Source organism: Lagenorhynchus albirostris, chromosome 2 (genome assembly GCF_949774975.1).
Source record: "Lagenorhynchus albirostris chromosome 2, mLagAlb1.1, whole genome shotgun sequence".
NCBI lineage: Eukaryota > Metazoa > Chordata > Mammalia > Artiodactyla > Delphinidae > Lagenorhynchus > Lagenorhynchus albirostris.
This window is the reverse complement of record NC_083096.1, coordinates 149,015,669-149,036,488: the sequence shown is the minus strand read 5'-3', so window position 1 is coordinate 149,036,488 and position 20,820 is coordinate 149,015,669. Positions and strand designations below refer to the sequence as shown.

The 20,820-nt window shown below is 40.6% G+C and overlaps 1 long non-coding RNA gene and 1 pseudogene across 1 annotated transcript in view; one reads left to right on the top strand and one right to left on the bottom strand.

Annotated features, from left to right (window-relative positions):
• Positions 1-1,365: 1,365 nt before the first annotated feature.
• LOC132516226 (small ribosomal subunit protein uS8-like) lies at positions 1,366-1,763 on the top strand (annotated as a pseudogene).
• An 869-nt stretch (positions 1,764-2,632) lies between these two features.
• The window catches only part of LOC132516225 (uncharacterized), a 37,634-nt gene continuing 19,446 nt past the window's right edge, over positions 2,633-20,820 (bottom strand). Inside the window, exon 4 of the long non-coding RNA XR_009539286.1 lies at positions 2,633-2,778. This is a non-coding gene — a long non-coding RNA (uncharacterized LOC132516225). The remainder of the gene's footprint in view (positions 2,779-20,820) is intronic.

Here is a 20,820-nt window from a genome sequence, read left to right as displayed (position 1 = left end):
CGCTCATCCCTGCAGGCTTCTCACTGCCTTCTTCCTCCTGCTCCAGCAGACGGCACCCTACTCCATGCCTGTCATTCCTGCACTTCCCTCCCCCTCCCCCTATCCAGCCACTTCCTCAACCTCATGTCCCTTCCCTCACTACCCGGGCCTAGCCCAAGATCTCTCTCCATTGTGGTCCCTCCCACCTTTCTCACCTCCTTCTCCCTACCTCATCTCTCTCCTCTAGTTGAGGATATAGGGACATAGGAGAGGTATATTTGTAGATCTCAGAATGGAAGTTCAAGAGGGTACAATGGAATGATGGAGAAGCAAGGCAAGGAAGAAGGGCTGGGTCAGTGGAGGGGATGTATAGAACAGGTTAGAGGAGGGTCAGAAAGGCAGGGGGACACCAGTGAATGGGATTCATCCTGAGAGTTTCTTGGAGGAGGAAGCTTTAACCCTGACTCTTTTCTCCCCAGGGCAGTGCTATTCTTGTCCTACCCTAGGACCTTAGGTGAATCCCTCATTCTAAGTGTCTGGAAGAAGTAATTGAACCAAAGTCATCTGTCTTTCTCACAGATAAAGGTGCCAAGTCTGCCACTTTGAAGAGAAGGTCCTCTAGTTTCCAGCCTTCTCCAATCTTGCAGCATCACCTTGGCTGTATCTGGGAAGTGGGAGATAAGAGTACTCTGCTTCTTATCTATAGAACACTGGCTCTCTGGCTGTAGACCTAATTTAGATTATAATCTCCTAGAACCATGTCTAGCAGTGCCACATAGGAAAAAGCATAAACTGTAGTGTCAGATAGACATAGGTTCTATTTTCAGCTCTGCCACTCACCAGTCACATGAGCTTGAGCAAGTCATTAACCTCTCTGAGCCTCAGTGTACTCATGGGGATTGAAGTCCCCACCTCACAGATTATAGGAAGAATTAAGTGAGGTGATGTGTGAAAGCCTCACAGCTGTGAGGGCTGAGACTGGGCCAATTTGTTCACCATTTGTAGTTCAATGCCTGGCACAGAGTGTGCCCTCAATAAATACTTGTTATAATTGAATGAATGAGTAGGTACCTAACAAACCGTAGCCAGGTATCCCTTTGTCTGCACTGATTCTGGCTGATTGCAATGATACTCTGCCCTGACACAGTCCAAAAAAACCTCACTGAATCGAATCCTGAGATGGTAGCACACTAGTCTAATGTGCCTGGGAGATTGCATCATGCCCCACAGGTTAAAGGGGGCTTGTGTGAAACAAAAGTTTCAATAATATTGATTGTGCCACTGAGGAGTTTAATATAGTGCTTCTCAAACCTTAACGTGCTTCCAAGTCACCTAGGGCTCTTGTTAAAATGCAGGTTCTGCCTGCCATCTTTCTGTGCCGTCATAATGATGCACATGAATGTCCTGACTGATATTCTCAAGAGCATCAACAATGCCAAAAAGAGAGGCAAATGCTAGGTTCTTATTAGGCTGTGCTCCAAAGCCATCGTCCAGTTTCTAGCTGTGATGATGAAGCGTGGTTATATTGGCCAATTTGAAAACACTGATGATCACAGGGCTTGGAAAATTGTCGTGAACCTCACAGGCAGGTTACACAAGTGTGGAGATCAGCCCCATATTTGATATACACCTCAAAGATCTAGAAAAATGGCAGAATAACCTGCTCCCATCCAGTCAGTTTGGTTTCATTATACTGATAACCTTAGCCGGCAGCATGAACCACGAAGAAGCGAGACGAAAACACACGGGAGGGAAAATCTTGGGATTCTTTTTCTAGGGATGTAATACATACAATGCAAATAAAATGCCTCAATGGGGAAAAAAAAAGCAGGTTCTGAGTCAGTAGTTCCAAGTGAAGGTCGGACAAGCTCCCAGGTGATGCTGAGACTGCTGGCTTGGGGAACCTCATTTTGAGTAGCAGGGGTCTATTACAGGGGTGAACAAACGTTTTCTGTAGGGGGCCAGACAGTAAATATTGTAGCTTTGTGAACTGTATGATTCCTGCTGCAACTGCTTAACTCTGCCAGTACAGAAAAAGAGCGGCCATAGACAACATGCAAATAAATAGGCATGATAGCATTCCGATAAAACTGTATTTACAAAAACCTGGGGCAGACTGGATTTGGCCTGTGGGCTGTAGTTTACCTACCCTTTATCTAATATAGTTAAAATCAGCATATCATTCTTGTAATGGACATCAGTGAGCTTGTCACCTGAGCGCCCAATAATTCCCTCTTATGTGGTAACTTCCCCTTCCTCCAGATCTATCTCCCCCTCCCCACAATCTATATGATGCCAGGAGCAGAGCACCCACTACCAGGCTCTCATAACAGGACTCTGACTCCAGACTCCAGCAGATTGATTCAGGGTGGCGGCACAACTCCAAGGGGCATCATTCACATTCTAGTCCACAGAATGTTGTGCTCCAGCGCTGCCCTTTACATGGAAAACAAGGTGAAGGCCTCCTTAAGCTGTGAACTTGGCTGCACTGGGTACCTGACTAAAGTGGACTACTCATAGCCTTTCCTTAAGATTCTAGAATTAGGTCTAGGAGACTCCTGTTTTAGTCTGTCCATCTGTTCTCTTAAATGGAGGATACATACGTGGAGACGGAGCTTTTTTTTTTTAACTCTGTTTATTGGAATACACAGAAAGTTAGTAGAGAGAAAGAATGAAGCATATATTCAGAGAGAAACAATGGTGAGAGCTGGTGAGAGGGGTTTCCTGGGTTTTCAATAGCACTGCAATCACCGGCTCCAGGTCATCCCTGAGGTCCAGCTGCATCCTTGCCCTTGGGTTCTAGGAGAGGACATTATATACATTCATTTTTCTTTTGCTTAAATCCAGTAGAACTCTGTAGCATGCAAACTACAGTCCTAATAGCATTAGTAAGTAACAAAAAAGTTCTTCAGTAGAATTCAAATTTTGTAGGATTTTTTTTTAAATCAATGTATAGATTGTTGCAAGAACACATTTTTTTAACATCTTTATTGGAGTATAATTGCTTTACAATGGTGTGTTAGTTTCTGCTTTATAACAAAGTGAATCAGTTATACATATACATATGTTCCCACATCTCTTCCCTCTTGCATCTCCCTCCCTCCCACCCTCCCTATCCCACACCTCTAGGTGGTCACAAACCACCGAGCTGATCTCCCTGTGCTATGCAGCTGCTTCCCACTAGCTAGCTATTTTACGTTTGGTAGTGTATATATGTCCATGCCACTCTCTCACTTTGTAACAGCTTACCCTTCCCCCTCCCCATATCTTCAAGTCCATTCTCCCAAGGGCTTATGACTTTTTTTTTTTTTTTTTTTTTTTTTTTGTGGTACGCGGGCCTCTCACTGTTTTGGCCTCTCCCGTATGCGGAGCACAGGCTCCAGACGCGCAGGCTCCGCGGCATGTGGGATCTTCCCGGACCGGGGCACGAACCTGCGTCCCATGCATCGGCAGGCGGACTCTCAACCACTGCGCCACCAGGGAAGCCCCAAGTCCATTCTCTAGTAGGTCTGTGTCTTTATTCCCGTCTTACCCCTAGGTTCTTCATGACTTTTTTTTTTTCTTAGATTCTATATATATGTGTTAGCATACAGTATTTGTTTTTCTCTTTCTGATTTACTTCACTCTGTATGACAGACTCTAGGTCCATCCATCTCACTACAAATAACTCAATTTCGTTTCTTTTTATGGCTGAGTAATATTCCATTGTATGTACGTGCCACATCTTCTTTATCCATTCATCTGTTGATGGACACTTAGGTTGCTTCCATCTCCTGGCTATTGTAAATAGAGCTGCAATGAACATTTTGGTACATGACTCTTTTTGAATTATGGTTTTCTCTGGGTATATGCCCACTAGTGGGATTGCTGGGTCGTATGGTAATTCTATTTTTAGTTTTTAAGGAACCTCCATACTGTTCTCCATAGTGGCTGTATCAATTTACATTCCCATCAGCAGTGCAAGAGTGTTCCCTTTTCTCCACACCCTCTTCAGCATTTATTGTTTGTAGATTTTTTGATGATGGCCATTCTGACGGGTGTGAGATGATATCTCATTGTAGTTTTGATTTGCATTTCTCTAATGATTAATGATGTTGAGCAAGAGCACATATTTTTGTTTGAAACTGGATCTTCCTGACAATAGAGTATGTGGTATTTCATAAATATTAAAGTACATCCATATTCTAATGATCCACATAGTAATACGTCATTTTGTCACTTGTATAATAATTCTTGGCCCCTTGCTTTGGTTAGGGTTCAGCAGCAGAGAAAACTATTCACTTGGGCAGAAAGGGATTTAGTGCAAGGTATTAAATGGCTTACAATGTTGCTAGATGGGCTAAGGAAACAGACTCCAGGCTGATCATCATGGATGAGTTCTCCAGTGCACCTGGCAGAACTGGGCTGCGAAGGAGGCTGCTGCTCCTACCAAAACAGGAGACCCACCTGCTGAATCAGGGAGTAACCGCTCATAGGCACTAGCTCTGGAATCCTGCCACCTCTTCCATACCAGGAAGTTACCTGCCAAATTAGGGAGCCATCACCTCTGCTATCTGAAGCCTTGACCAGGGCTGGAGGATCTACTCAAGGTCCAGATCAAACTTCTTCCCTCTAAACCATCAGAACCAGCAAAACAGATGCCTCATACTCTCCCTCTTAACTGTTCATTTTCAGGTTCCCGGTGAATGCATTTGAATGAAGGAACCTTTGTCTCATTCTGAACCCTAGCAGCAAAGGAGTCTGGGAAATGTAGTTTTAAATTTTCAGTCTCTTCATTCCAGGAAGACACACTGTAATAAGACTGGAACAGATGATGAATGAGCCAGTCCACAGAATTTGCCACACCCCTAATTGACCACACAGTTGTAAAACAAAAATTATATTTTTGTGAAGAAAATGTAAATATGAGCAAACAATAACACAGTAGTTCACTGCACTTGTCAGACTGATGCTACATAATTCAGACTTCCTCTCTTTTTGCCAGATAGCATTATTAGTTGTGTATTCTTGCCTACTTAGGCAACTGAAACAGCTTGTAACATCTCAATCATTATGACAAGTGAAGAGATTTATTCACTCATTCACTTATTCAACAAATATGTTTTCAATGCCTGCTGTGTGCCAGCCATTGCTTTTGTGCTGCGGCTATAACAGGGAACAATGAATGTTACATCCTACTTGGTCAAGATTCCCTTTGAAAATTCCCTCTGTCTCTGTGAGACTGAAAGGATCCTGGGGGTTCTGCTGACATAGGCAAAAACAAAGCAGTTGCAATAGTAAATGACCCTTAAGTACTTGGCCTTTTAAACCCAAAAGGTGCAAACATTTGATCAAAGCATGCAGTAACATGTAAGTCAACTTTATTGACATAAAAACTGTGTAAAAAAATCTACAGTAGAGATTTTTTTAAATTAATTAATTAGGTTGTGCCGGGTCTTAATGGCAGCAGGTGGGCTCTTTGGCTGTGGCTCGCTGGCTACTTAGTTGCAGTTCACTGGCTCCTTAGTTGTGGCGTGTGAACTCTTAGTTGCGGCATGCACATGGGATCCAGTTCCCTGACCAGGGATCGAACCTGGTCCCCCTGCATTGGGAGCCAGAGTCTTTAACCACTGTGCCACCAGGGAAGTCCCTAGAGATTTATTTTTTTTAAAAAAACCTCTCTTGACCAAAATTTCATCATGATTTGAAGATCCTTAAGAATTTTGCCTTGTCTGCTTTACTTTTATGCCAACTAATCTTTGCTAGTGTGTAATGGAAGAGCAAATATAATTAATCTTTCCTTATACTGAAATCACTCAGATAAATGCAGTCTTTAAGGGTTAAGTATTTTTGCTGACTTGTTTGCGTTTTTTTCTCCCATTCATAAGGATGAAAAGGTATATATACAAAGTGAAATACAGAGAAGATGTAACAGGAAGTTTCAGGCACCAATTAGAATCATTACTGTTGTCATTATTGATTGATGCCAAACCAGAAAAAAAAAAGAAAACAACAAAGGTGTTCATGAATTTGCTGATTCATTCATCTAGTAAGTATTCATTAAAAACCTATTATATTAGTTATCTATTGTTGTGTTACAAATTTCCCCAGAACTTAGATGCTTAAACCAATAATAATCATATATTATCTCACATAGGGAGCAACTTGTTGCAGTGGTTCCATCTTAGATTCTCTCATAAGGTTGTAGTCAGATGCCGGTCAGAGCTGCATCTATCTGAAGCCTTGACCAGGGCTGGAGGATCTACTTTCAAGATGCCTTCCTCCCATGACTGATAACTTGGTGCTGACTATTGGTGGGAGACCTCAGTTCCTCTCCACGTGGGCCTTACCACAGTGTTTCTTGAGTGATCTCACAGCATGCCCTGGCTCCCCCTGAACAAGTGATCCAAGAGCAAGAAAGCACCAGGATGAAGCCATATTCTTTCTATAACCTCAGAAGTCATATACTGTCACTTCTATCACATTCTATTTGTTAGAAGCAAGACACTAAGTCTGGTCCACATTCAAGAGGAGGAAAATTAGACTTCTGCCTTGAAAGGGGAGTGTCAAAGCATTTGTGGACATATTTTAAAACCACCACACCTATTATGTGCAAATACTAGAATACCATGTGTATAAAACAGACATGATCCTCGTAGAATTTACAGACAAGAGGAGGAGAGAGGCTTTAATTTAATGAGCACACAAAAAATTGCAAAATTACAACTGTGATAAGCTCTGTGAAGGAAAAGTACACAGTGTGATGAGAGAGAATAATAGGGGAGCCTGGGGTGTCCTGAAGGAGGGATGTTTTAGTCAAGATCTGAAGGATGAATAAGAGAGGGCACAGAGGGACTTCTCTGGTGGTCCAGTGGTTAAGACTCTGTGTTTCCACTGCAGGGAGTGTGGGTTTGATCCCTGGTCAGGGAACTACGATCCTGCATGCCATGCCGCGAGGCCAAAAAAAAAAGAGAGAGAGAGAGAGCAGAGAGAAGGGCATGTTCTCCTGTGAGAAGAGAAGAACATGCGAGGATGGAGGACCTACATGGTGGCTGCAGTGTCTGGAGCAGAGAGAGCAATGAAGTGAGAGGAGGGTGGTGAGAGAGGCAGGGACCTACCATGAGTCGAGCTCTGGGTCTGAGTGGCTGTTCCACGTGAACCTGGGGGCAGATGCCCTGAGTCGTCTAACCTCCCTCCACGTGCTGCACCCCCATGTGAAGCTGCAGGGGCCACAGTATTATTGCCAAATCACCACAAGAAGGCTCCCAGCTATGCTCAGCCGGTGTGTACTTCTTTCACCAAGGAATTCTCAGGACGAGTCTGATCCAAAAGGGTCACCCTACCTTTGGAACTCTCCTTCTCACCTATTCTCTATATCCCCTCAACTGATCCAGCACTCCTTCCTGGTCTTGCTCCCCAATCATTCCTTTGTATCTTCTTGAACTTCCATTCTAAAACCTATAAACTCCCTTAGATACCTACATTCCCAAGTTTTTCTTAGACTGGAACCTCTACCTTCTGCCTAACTAAAGCCTGGTAGTCCCTTGGGAGTACCACATCTCTCCCTCTCTCTCCCTCTCCCCCTCCCCAACCCTTGCCTGCTGCCAAAGTTTCCTCTCTAATTGATCATCTACTGAAAATTGGAAAGTGAAATCAATGTCCTTCTCACCACCATGTACAACTTCCAGACCTTTACTACTTTTCCCTCTTGTAAAAGAAAGATTATGTGCTTTTGAAGTTTCACCTCATCCAGGTTTACCACCATCTTCTCCCCCCCAACAAAGCTATCATTTTCCATCCTCTAAAGACTTTGGCATATGATTCAAGACTTCCTCTTATTTACAATTCCTATTACCCTTCTGGGTAGTACCAGTACCCACACAGCTAAACCTTCAAGTGCCCTGGGCTCTCAGTTTCCTTGACTTCCTCACTGTCAATGACTATTTTCTCCGTTCCATCTCAGCCTCCCACATCCATGGTTACATATGGACCTTGTCATCATCAGAATCCAATCACTGCCTAAATAACTTGTTCAAACATCTCATTTTTGAGAGGGCAAACATCACAAGACCCTGTCATTCCAGCTTATTTATTTAAGAATCCCCAAGAATCCCCATTCTTGGCCTTATCAGAACCTCCAACTTTATTAGCTTTGCTCCATTCTGTCCATCAGCACCCTCCTTGTTCTATCTTTGTGATCATTCTCTTGTAAATACCCTTGGCCACCCTACCCCTTTTTCCTGGCTGGGAAAAAAAATCTATCCTCATGGGCTCTCGAGCCTAGTTTCTACCTCTTTTGCTTTCTCAGAAAGCTCACTCTTTCTATTATCCCCTCCTCCGACCCCCACACCATCTCACACATCTTTAACTTCTCCCTCTATAGCAGAGACTGCTAGCTGTTCACCAAACCCATTACTTCCTCTTCCTGGGCACACAGATAGACTAAATTTCCCAACCTCTCTGGCAGTTAGGTATGGAGTATGGTTCCGTGTGACTGATGTTATCTGTGCTGAAGTGATAGCTGCAACTTCCAGGCCAGACCCATAAAAACATCCCTTGGATATCATTCATGCTCCTTTCCCTTTCATGGCTTGATGCAAACAAGCTTGGAACCATAGGAGTCTTGTACAAGGTGAGTGAGTCACAAGATGTAGGCGTTCATGGTCCTGAATTACAGTCTGGAGCAAATCTGATGCTTTAGATTTTAAGTTTTCAAGACATAAACTTCAGAGATAGCCTCATCCACCAGAGGGCACACAGCAGAAGCAAGAAGAGCTACAATCCTGCAGCCTGTGGAACAAAAACTACATTCACAGAAAGGTAGACAAGATGAAAAGGCAGAGAGCTATGTACCAGATGAAGGAACAAGATGAAACCTGAGAAAAACAACTAAATGAAGTGGAGATAGGCAACCTTCCAGAAAAAGCATTCAGAATAATGATAGTGAAGATGATCCAGGACCTCGGAAAAAGAGTGGAGGCAAAGATCAAGAAGATGCAAGAAATGTTAACAAAGACCTAGAAGAATTAAAGAACAAACAAACAGAGATGAACAATACAATAACTGAAATGAAAATTACATTAGAAGGAATCAATAGCAGAATAACTGAGGCATAAGAATGGATAAGTGACCTGGAAGACAGAATGGTGGAATTCACTGCTGCGGAACAGAATAAAGAAAAAAGAATGAAAAGAAATGAAGACAGCCCAAGAGACCTCTGGGACAACATTAAACACAACAACATTCGCATTATAGGGGTCCCAGAAGGAGAAGAGGGAGAGAAAGGACCCAAGAAAATATTTGAAGAGATTATAGTCGAAAACTTCCCTAACATGGGAAAGGAGATAGCCACCCAAATCCAGGAGGCACAGAGAGTCCAATACAGGATAAACCCAAGGTGAAACACACTGAGACACATAGTAATCAAATTGGCAAAAATTAAAGACAAAGAAAAATTATTGAAAGCAGCAAGGGAAAAATGACAAATAACATACAAGGGAACTCCCATAAGGTTAACAGCTGATTTCTCAGCAGAAACTCTACAAGTCAGAAGGGAGTGGCATGATATACTTAAAGGGAGGAAAGGGAAGAAACTACAACCAGGATTACTCTACCTGGCAAGGATCTCATTCAGATTCGATGGCGAAATCAAAAGCTTTACAGACAAGCAAAAGCTAAGAGAATTCAGTACCACCAAACCAGCTCTACAACAAATGCTAAAGGAACTTCTCTAAGTGGGAAACACAAGAGAAGAAAAGGACATACAAAAACACACCCAAAACAATTAAGAAAATGGTCACAGGAACATACATATACATAATTACCTTAAACGTGAATGGATTAAATGCTCCAACCAAAAGACACAGGCTTGCTGAATGGATACAAAAACAAGACCCATATATATGCTGTCTACAAGAGACCCACTTCAGGCCTAGGGACACATACAGACTGAAAGTGAGGGGATGGAAAAAGATATTCCAAGCAAATGGAAACCAAAAAGAAGCTGGAGTAGCAATACTCATGTCAGATAAAATAGACTTTAAAATAAAGACTGTTACAAGCGACAAGTAAGGACACTACATAATGATCAAGGGATCAATCCAAAAAGAAGATACAACAATTATAAATATATATGCACCCAACATAGGAGCACCTCAATACATAAGGCAACTGCTAACAGCTATAAAAGGGGATATCGACAGTAACACAATAATAGTGGGGGATATTAACACCTCACTTACACCAATGGACAGATCATCCAAAATGAAAGTAAATAAGGAAACAGAAGCTTAAAATGACACAATAGACCAGAAAGATTTAATTGGTATTTATAGGACATTCCATCCAAAAACAGCAGATTACAATTTCTTCTCAAGTGCACACAGAACATTCTCCAGGGTAGATCACATCTTGGGTCACAAATCAAGCCTCAGTAAATTTAAGAAAATTGAAATCATATCAAGCATCTTTTCTGACCACAACGCTATGAGATTAGAAATCAGTTACAGGGAAAAAAACACAAACACATGGGGGCTAAACAATACGTTACTAAATAACCAAGAGATCACTGAAGAAATCAAAGAGGAAATCAAAAAATACCTAGAGACAAATGACAATGAAAACACGACGATCCAAAACCTATGGGATGCAGCAAAAGCAGTTCTAAGAGGGAAGTTTATAGCTATACAAGCCTACCTCAAGAAACAAGAAAAATTTCAAGCAAACAATCTAACCTTACACCTAAAGGAACTAGAGAAAGAAGAACAAACAAAACCCAAAGTTAGCAGAAGGAAAGAAATCATAAATATCAGAGCAGAAATAAATGAAATAGAAACAAGGAAAACAATAGCAAAGATCAATAAAAGTAAAAACTGGTTCTTTGAGACGATAAACAAAACTGATAAACCATTAGGGAGACTCATCAAGAAAAAGAGGGAGAGAACTCAAATCAATAAAATTAGAAATGAAAAAGGAGAAGTAGAAGAGAGACCGCAGAAATACGAAGCATCCTAAGAGACTACTACAAGCAACTCTATGCCAATAAAATGGACAACCTGGAAGAAATGGACAAATTCTTAGAAAGGTATAAGCTTCCAAGACTGAACCAGGAAGAAATAGAAAATATGAACAGATCAATCACAAATAATGAATTTGAAACTTTGATTAAAAATCTTCCAACAAAAAGTCCAGGACCAGATGGCTTCACAGGTGAATTCTATCAAACATTTAGAGAAGAGCTAACACCCATCCTTCTCAAACTCTTCCAAAACATTGCAGAAGAAGGAACACTCCCAAACTCATTCTATGAGGCCACCGTCACACTGATATAAAAGCCAGACAAAGATACTACAAAAAAAGAAAATTACAGACCAATATCACTGATGAACATAGATGCAAAAATCCTCAACAAAATGCTAGCAAACAGAATCCAACAGCACATTAAAAGGATCATACACCATCATCAAGTGGGATTTATCCCAGAGATGCAAGGATTCTTCAATATATACAAATCAATCGTGTGATACACCATATTAACAAATTGAAGAATAAAAACCATATGATCATCTCAAAAGATGCAGAAAAAGCTTTTGACAAAATTCAACACCTATTTATGATAAAAACTCTCCAGAAAGTGGGCATAGAGGGAACCTACCTCAACATAATAAAGGCCATATACGACAAACCCACAACAAACATCATTCTCAATGGTGAAAAACTGAAAGCATTTCCTCTAAGATAAGGAACAAGACAAGGAAGCCCACTCTCACCACTATTCAAGATAGTTTTGGAAGTCCTAGCCACAGCAATCAGAGAAGAAAAAGAAATAAAAGGAATACAAATTGGAAAAGAAGAAGTAAAAGTGTCACTGTTTGCAGATGCCATGATACTATACATAGAGAATCCTAAAGATGCCACCAGAAAACTACTAGAGCTAATCAATGAATTTGGTAAAGTTGCAGGTTACAAAATTAATGCACAGAAATCTCTTGCATTCCTATACACTAATGATGAAAAATCTGAAAGAGAAATTAAGGAAACTCTCCCATTTACTATTGCAACAAAAAGAATAAAATACTTAGGAATAAACCTACCTAGGGAGACAAAAGACCTGTATGCAGAAAACTATAAGACACTGATGAAAGAAATTAAAGATGATACCAACAGATGGAGAGATATACCATGTTCTTGGATTGGAAGAATCAATATTGTGAAAATGACTATACTACCCAAAGCAATCTACAGATTCAATGCAATCCCTATCAAATTACCAATGGCATTTTTTTATGGAACCAGAACAAAAAATCTTAAAATTTATATGGAGACACAAAAGACCCCAAATAGCTAAAGCAGTCTTGAGGGAAAAAAACGGAGCTGGAGGAATCAGACTCCCTGACCTCAGGCTATACTACAAAGCTACAGTAATCAAGACAATATGATACTGGCACAAAAACAGAAACACAGATCAATGGAACAAGATAGAAAGCCCAGAGATAAACCCACGCACCTATGGTCAACTAATCTATGACAAAGGAGGCAAGGATATACAATGGAGAAAAGACAGTCTCTTCAATAAGTGGTGCTGGGATAACTGGACAGCTACCTGTAAAAGAATGAAATTAGAACACTCCCTAACACCACACACAAAAATAAACTCAAAATGGATTAGAGACCTAAATGTAAGACCGGGCACTATAAAACTCTTAGAGGAAAATATAGGATGAACACTCTTTGACATACATCACAGCCAGATATTTTTTTGATCTGCCTCCTAGAGTAATGGAAATAAAAACAAAAATAAACAAATGGGACCTAATGAAACTTAAAAGCTTTTGCACAGCAAAGGAAACCATAAACAAGACGAAAAGACAACCCTCAGAATGGGAGAAAATATTTGCAAATGAATCATCGGACAAAGGATTAATCTCCAAAATATATAAACAGCTCATGCAGCTCAATATTAAAAAAACAAACAACCCAATCCAAAAATGGGAAGAAGACCTAAATAGACATTTCTCCAAAGAAGACATACAGATGGCCAAGAAGCACATGAAAAGCTGCTCAACATCACTAATTATTAGAGAAATGCAAATCAAAACTACAATGAGGCATCACCTCACACCAGTTAGAATGGGCATCATCAAAAAATCTACAAACAACAAATGCTGGAGAGGGTGTGGAGAAAAGGGAACCCTCTTGCACTGTTGATGGGAATGTAAATTGATACAGCCACTATGGAGAACAGTACAGAGGTTCCTTAAAGAACTAAAAATGGAATTACCATATGACCCAGCAATCCCACTAGTGGGCATATACCCAGAGAAAACCATAATTCAAAAAGACACATGCACCCCATTGTTCATTGCAGCACTATTTACAATAGACAGGTCATGGAAGCAACCTAAATGCCCATCAACAGATGAATGGATAAAGAAGCTGTGGTACATATATACAATGGACTATTACTCGACCATGAAAAGGAATGAAATTGGGTCATTTGTTGAGATGTGGATGGATCTAGAGACTGTCATACAGAGTGAAGTAAGTCAGAAAGAGAAAAACAAATGTCATATATTAACTCATATATGTGGAACCTAGAAAAATGGTACAGATGAACCGGTTTGCATGGCAGAAATTGAGACACAGACATAGAGAACAAAAGTATGGACACCAAGGGGGGAAAGCGGCGGGGGGATGGGGGGCAGTGTGATGAATTGGGCGATTGGGATTGACATGTATACACTGGTGTGTATAAAATGGATGACTATTAAGAACCTGCTGTATAAAAAAATAAATAAAATAAAATTCAAAAAACAAAACTCCTTAAAGCTTGTATTATCAATAAAATGTATCACATTCCCTGAACTCTGACAAGGAACGAGGAAGAAGCAAAAAAAAGAAAAAAAAAGACATAAATTTCTATCATGTTTGAGCCATTATGCGTAATTGGGAAGGTTTATCTGGCAGCTAAAATTATCTTAACTAATACATCCTTTACTGAATTGTTTCCATCAGAACTCAAAAGGCTAGGATCCTCTCATTAAAAATAGGAAATCCCTCCCTTGATCCAATACCCCTTCCACCTACTGCCCTATCTCTCTTCTCCCCTCAACAGCCAAGTTTTTTCAAGAATTATCTTCTCATACTTTCTCAATTTTCTGCACTCTACTCACTTTTTTAAAAAAATAAGTTTATTTATTTTATTTATTTTTGGCTGCTTTGGGTCTTCATTGTTGCATGCGGGCTTTCTCTAGTCGCAGCGAGTAGGGGCTACCCTTCGTTGTGGTGCACAGGCTTCTCACTGCAGTGGCTTCGCTTGTTGCGGAGCACGGGCTCTAGAAGCACAGGGTTCAGTAGTTGTGGCACATGGGCTCAGTAAGTGTGGCTCGCGGGCTCTAGAGCGCAGGCTCAGTAGTTGTGGCGCACGGGCTTAGTTGCTCTGCAGCATGTGGGATCTTCCTGGACCAGGGATCGAACCCGTGTCACCTGCATCGGCAGGTGGACTCTCAACCACTGCACCACCAGGGAAGCCCTCTACTCACTTTTTGATAGTCTTCAACCTGGCTTCTACACACACCACTTCACCAAAATTTCTCTCACCAAGGTCACTAATAACCTCCACATTGCCAAGTCCTATGGACACATTCCAGGGTCCATCTTACTAGATGTCTCAGCAGTATGACTCAGCTGGTCACCGCTTCCTTCCTGAAACACTTTCTCTTACTTTCTGTGGCACCACACTCTTCTGGTTGATCTCTCACCTCTGCACCTACTCCTTCTCTTTCTCCATTGTCGACTCATTTTCCCTGACTGGGACTGTAAATTTTTTTATTGCATTTCCCTTCTCATTCAACCTTCTCTCTCTACACAATTTCATCCACACCCATATCTTTAATAACTAGCTATATAACAATAATTCAAATTTATGTTTCCAACCTAGACTTCCCTTCTGAGCTCTGAACACTCTGTCTACTTGACATTTTCTACTTACTCATTTCATGGCATTGAAGACAGAACAAGAGTCCAGGGCCAGAGAAGTGGGAGTGAATGCTGGTGTGTCCAAATCAAACAGGAGGGACAGGTTGGACTGGGAGTGGAGAGGACGAAAGAACATAGAGAATACACTGTTTTATAGTCCCTGGAGCATGCAGCCTGGATGGTTCAGTCTCTTTTAAGGGACTAATGAAGCAGAGACACAGTAACAGGTATTTTGCTTCATCCTTCGCCTGTAATGCCCTTCCTCTAGATCAGAGAACTGATTCAGCCTGCAGGTTAGGCTTGCAAATTCCGAAGAAATATTTAAATAAGAGAGAAGGTGCTTTTTAACCAGACATTGGGGAAAATGTTTTAAATACATGAAATTCTTTTTTGTTGGGTTAAGAACATAAACTTGTATATAATTTTATTTGTTCAAGATTATTATATTTTAGGGACTTCCTGGCGGTCCAGTGGTTAAGACTCTGCACTTGCATTGCAGGGGACATGTGTTCAATCTCTGGCTGGGGAATTAAGATCCCACATGCTGTGCAGTGCAGCCAAAAAAAAAAAGATTATTTTATTTTACATATTATGTTTTAAAACATTTTAAATTCAGAACATAAATTACAAATTCACTAATTTAAATTTTTTTTTTTCCTTTTTTTTTTGCGGTACGCGGGCCTCTCACTGTTGTGGCCTCTCCCGTTGTGGAGCACAGGCTCCGGATGCGCGGGCTCAGCGTCCATGGCTCACGGGCCCAGCCGCTCCACGGCATGTGGGATCCTCCTGGACCGGGGCACGAACCCGTGTCCCCTGCATTGGCAGGCGGACTCTCAACCACTGCGCCACCAGGGAAGCCCTAAATTATTTTTAAATATAAAAAAATGGAGCCCACAAACTGCAGAACTTTAAGAACAAAGTATTGTTTGCCAGTCAGAAAAAGCCAGCAAAATTTACAAATATTAAGAATACGATGTCACTTGGCAACCACGCTGAGTCCTCCTGCCTGCTGGGGTTACTCTTTAATATCCAAATAAAGATTACTCAAGCCACTGCCCCACAGAATGTAGAAGTCTGTGGCAGTGTTCTGTATATTCCTTGGGAAGAACTCGTGTTCTCCTTATCACTGATTGTCCTGTTCTCCAGTTCACAAGGACTTCTTTATTTTGCTCAAGTATCTTTCTTGGACCTGGCCTTGCCATCTTTTCATTTCTTCTTACTGTTCCAGTCTCTCCAAGTTGTCCAGGCCAATTCCCCCAGGCTGCCCCCAAACTCCAAATTCCCCTCACTTCTTACTTTCTCTGGCAGAACAACTTTTCCATCTTCATCTCATCTCTTCTGCCCTCCTCTCTCCCTGACCATTCCTCTTCCCACCCCTGAGAATCACACATTGTTTTCCTCAACCAAAAGAACCACCTATCTGTGCCATGAAATGCTATCTATCTCCTGAAAGTGAAAATGGGCCATGATTTTTTTTTCTGAAGATCAATTTCTTCCCACTCCAGAGAGAAAATCATTCCTTTAACATCAACATCTGCCTCTGTGCCTCAGCATATACTGTTCCCTCTGCCTGGAACAGCCTCCACACTCCTCCCAACCCCCTTCATGGCCCACACATCCTACCCAACTTCAAGTCTCACTCAAGCATCACCATCCCCATCACTTGGTACATGTTTACTGACTGAATAAATACATTCATTATGTCTTCTCAACTGTCAAATACAAACAGCATTTGTTTCTAGAAAAGATCTTCAAGAAAAATAGAGCAAGATTGACTCAGACTTAATCTAATGGATCTCATATTCTGAGTTACTACTGCCATCAGTTTCTGCTTCTGCTGCTGTTATTTCTAGAATTTGCATTGGCTCCTCCAAGTAGAAGGTTAGCCAAGACTGGAACCTGCTGCTCTTTCCTCCCTCATGTTCCTTTGCTCCTTTAATTGATGTATTTCCAGAAGGAATGGAAATGACTTTTGATGGAGTATGCTGCTCGTCAGAAACCCAGCTGCCTCCCTGTGGTCTGTACACCATTTTCAAAATCTTTCTGGCATGTTGTCATATGGTCAACATTTGGGGTTTGCATTTCTGCCTCTGCAAGTGGAATAGCTGCAACAGTGGCGATTAGCTAATAACACAGTTCTTCCATTTCTTACAAATTCTTCTCCAGATAAGTTTGTAAAAGGGCTGCTTTCACATTGTAAGTAAGAGGCCAATTTAGAAAAAAGGAATGCAAACATTCATTCAGATTCAGTCTTCTTTTTTAAATTGGGGTATAGTTGTTTTACAATGTTGCGTCAGATTCACTCTTAAGGTAGAGACAGATAACTATGCAACGTAACAGTAATATTTTGATAATCACTTATTGTGTTGTTGGTTCTATTTACCTATAGCATTCCTATATACATTGCAGGTTAGCAAAGCAAATGTTTCATTGGCCCCAGTCTTCTGCAAAATGTCCTATCATTAACTCATAATATATTGGGTGTTCTGTTGTTTCCCTTTTCAATACTTTTATTAAAATTATTTTGAGGTGTTATAACAAAGCTTATTATTTCTTGTTCCTGAAAATGTTTCATCTATCCGTACAAGACACAGAGACTTATGCCGTTTTTTTTTCTCACACAGGTTTTATCATCTGGTCATAATGTGACTTTAAAAGAGGTTTGTTCAAACTTGACTATTGAGCAAACAGGAGAGTAAAACAAGGTAGTGATTACTACATGGGCTTTGGAATCAATAAACCCCTCTACATACTGGCTGTGACTTTGGACAAGTCATTTCAATTTTATGAACTCTAGGATGCTACTTTATAAAATGGGAGGCTACATAATAACTAAGGATTTCAACTAAGGATTGTAAGAATGAAATGATTTTAGACTTGTGACACAGCAAGCATAGAGCCTGAAACACAGCAAGTGCTTAAACAGGAGTTACTACTCTACTACTACTACTATTATTATTATTGTGCCTTTAGGATCTGAAAAATTCCCACTTTCCCCTCAAGGTTCTTTGCCTGTTTTGATCAGTGGTGTCCCAGGAAAAAGTGTAAGCAGTAAATAATCTACTTTCATACATGATTTGTTCATAAAATCTTGTATAAAAATCAAATGTGTGAAAATTTAACTTTCTATTTATCAAGGAAGAGAAAGACATCTATTCTTAATGTGCAAATGTATATGTGTATAAATATATATAAAATCTCAAATTACATATCTGATGATATATTTCCAGCATTTTTTTACCTATTCTTTAATTATTTTTCCATCCAAATCAACACAAAATGAACTGAGTTACATTCTCATCCAAATGAGAATAAAGTCAGCACTTCCAGCTTAACTGAATGGTAACTATTTTACCTCAATTGCAATATGTTTATATTTTATCACCACTATCAGCAATTTCATTTTTCAATTTTCCACCTATTTATATAAAATACCAGTAAAATACATAAAAAATTCAAAGTTGGACAAATATTACTGCACCAGCAAAAATGGAAAGACCAAACTGTTGCTTGGCGTTGCGTGATGGATCAAAACGTTCACTTATCAGCAAATGTGCAAACATTCAAAATGCTTTATTTAGAGGTATCAAAGTGTAATGGACAAAAGTACAGGTTGTAAGTAAGTCAAGAACTACACCTACTGCACTTTTGACAATCTTTCTAAAGTTAATGCCACTAACGATTTTTTGCAACAATTATTCACCTGAGGATGTTAATGAGCAATTCTTTTTAATGATGCTGATGTAAGGGAGCAGAGGAGACTTCTGGGCAGAGAATGCTATGAAGAGCAAGAACACCATGTCCATAGCCATGAAAGATTTTTAATGTGTGTAGCCAGCACTAGTACCTGAGGTGGGTGGCCATCTGAATGTAAACTGGAACTATATATTTCATGTGTCAGTGTTTGCAAATGTCTTGTCTGGACTGGAGCTTTTTGTCTCTTTCTCAGAAAAACTTCCAGTTTGGAAATGTTTTTATACCAGAATGCCTCACGGCCAAAAAACCAAAAAGCATGGAACAGAAGCAGTGTTGTGGTAAATTCAGTAAAGACTTTAAAAAAAATACATTAAAAAAAAAAAAAGAAAAAGTAAACAAGTACTTCAACAGACAATTGTCCATGAAGGTTCACAGCAGCACTATTCACAATAGCCAAAAAGGTGAATGAATGGATTTTTAGAATTGTGGTATATCCATACCATGGAATATAATTTATCCATAAAAACAAATGAAGCACTGATACACGCTACAACTTGGATGAACCTCAAAAGCAGACAAAATGAAATAAGCCAGACAGAAACTAGCACACACTGCATGGTTCATTTTATATGAAATATCCAGAATGGGAAATCTATAAAGACATTAAAGCAAATTAGTAGTTGCCAGGCGCTGGAAGAGAGGAGGAATGGGGAGGGATTGCTCAATGGGTGTCTTCTGGAGTGATAAAAAAGTTTGAAACTAGAGAGAGGTGGTTGTCTACAACATTGTGAATGCACTAAATGACACCGAAAGGGACACTTCAAAATGGTTAATTGTACGTTATATGAATTTCATCCCCATTTTTTAAAAATGAAAGAAAAGTAACAAAACGGTACCCATAAACAAAAAAGTAATGAAATTATTCCTTCTCTTATACAAATGGATAGAGAGCATTCTGTTTTTCAATTATATGCATATTTTTATTCTTTTATTTCAGAGACATACAGTACTTGAAAGCAACAGCAATGATCCAATACTACTAAATAGTTACATATAAATCTTCCTTTTGCTGAGTTGTTGGGGGGGGGTTGGGATTGTAGTGAAGTCTGAGGAAGAGAGTAAGATCTGTATAAAGCCTTTTTGTACTGGTAAGTCTCTGTCTCCTCAAAGAGATGTCACATTTCTTTATTTTCTATAAAGCAACTTCCTAATGGGCATGTAGGAAACTTAACCTGTGTAACCTTTGTGGGGTTACATGAAGATTCCAGGGCCAAAGTGTCCAGAAGTCCCCTCTGGTCATCAGTGATCAGTCCCTTGCCCATATGGCTTGTCTCTGTGAAGGCACAGCTCACAAACCCTCTCAGATCTGCCACTCGGCTGCTTCCTGCCCTGCTTGGGGTATAGGACTATGCCTAGGCCCGTAGTCTTGGGATGACCACACAGTCACGCCCTCAGAGTCCTGCCACCTCTGGAGGGGAGGGTAGAGGCCCTTTTACTTGGGGAAAACACAGGCCTCTCCTTCCTCCACACCAACAGAATCTCTTTTTAGTTTGGGGGACACGTCTCTTTCCTCCAGCCTTATTCTCTCAATGGAAAGAGAAGCCAGGAAGGTTTGTCCCAAACCTCTCCCAAAGCATCAAAGCACAAAGCCTGCTGTCTTTTGAATGAGAAAAGAAAAAAAATTATTTTGCACAGTTTCTTCAATATCCTTTACAAATTGAGCCCTTCTCTCTAGAGAGCATCATACATGTCACCTCTGATGTGCTCTAGGGTACACATGATAACTGCGTGCCTATTACAATGGTTTATGCTCAGTCAGGATGCTGGGAAAGTGTCTATTCACCATGGTCTCAGTGTTCCCACTCCCCACTCACAAACAGAAACCCAGCAGAGATAGTCTTCTAAGGTATATGGGTCTTGGGAAAACAGATCTGGATTCAAATCCCAACCCTGCCACCGACTGACTGCATGACCTTGGACAAAGTAGTTGATGCTTATAAGCCTTTCATTTTTTCACCTGAAGAGCAGATACATCAGGATTTAGTCAATTTCACTCATAATCCATTTTTGTCTCCCTCTAGCATGCCTTCTGTACCACAGAGATAACTATGTTTCTCAAATGTCCTTGCAGCTAGGGTTCTGGATGAGAATTGGGTTCCATTAATTAACGCACTTACATAAAATGGAAGT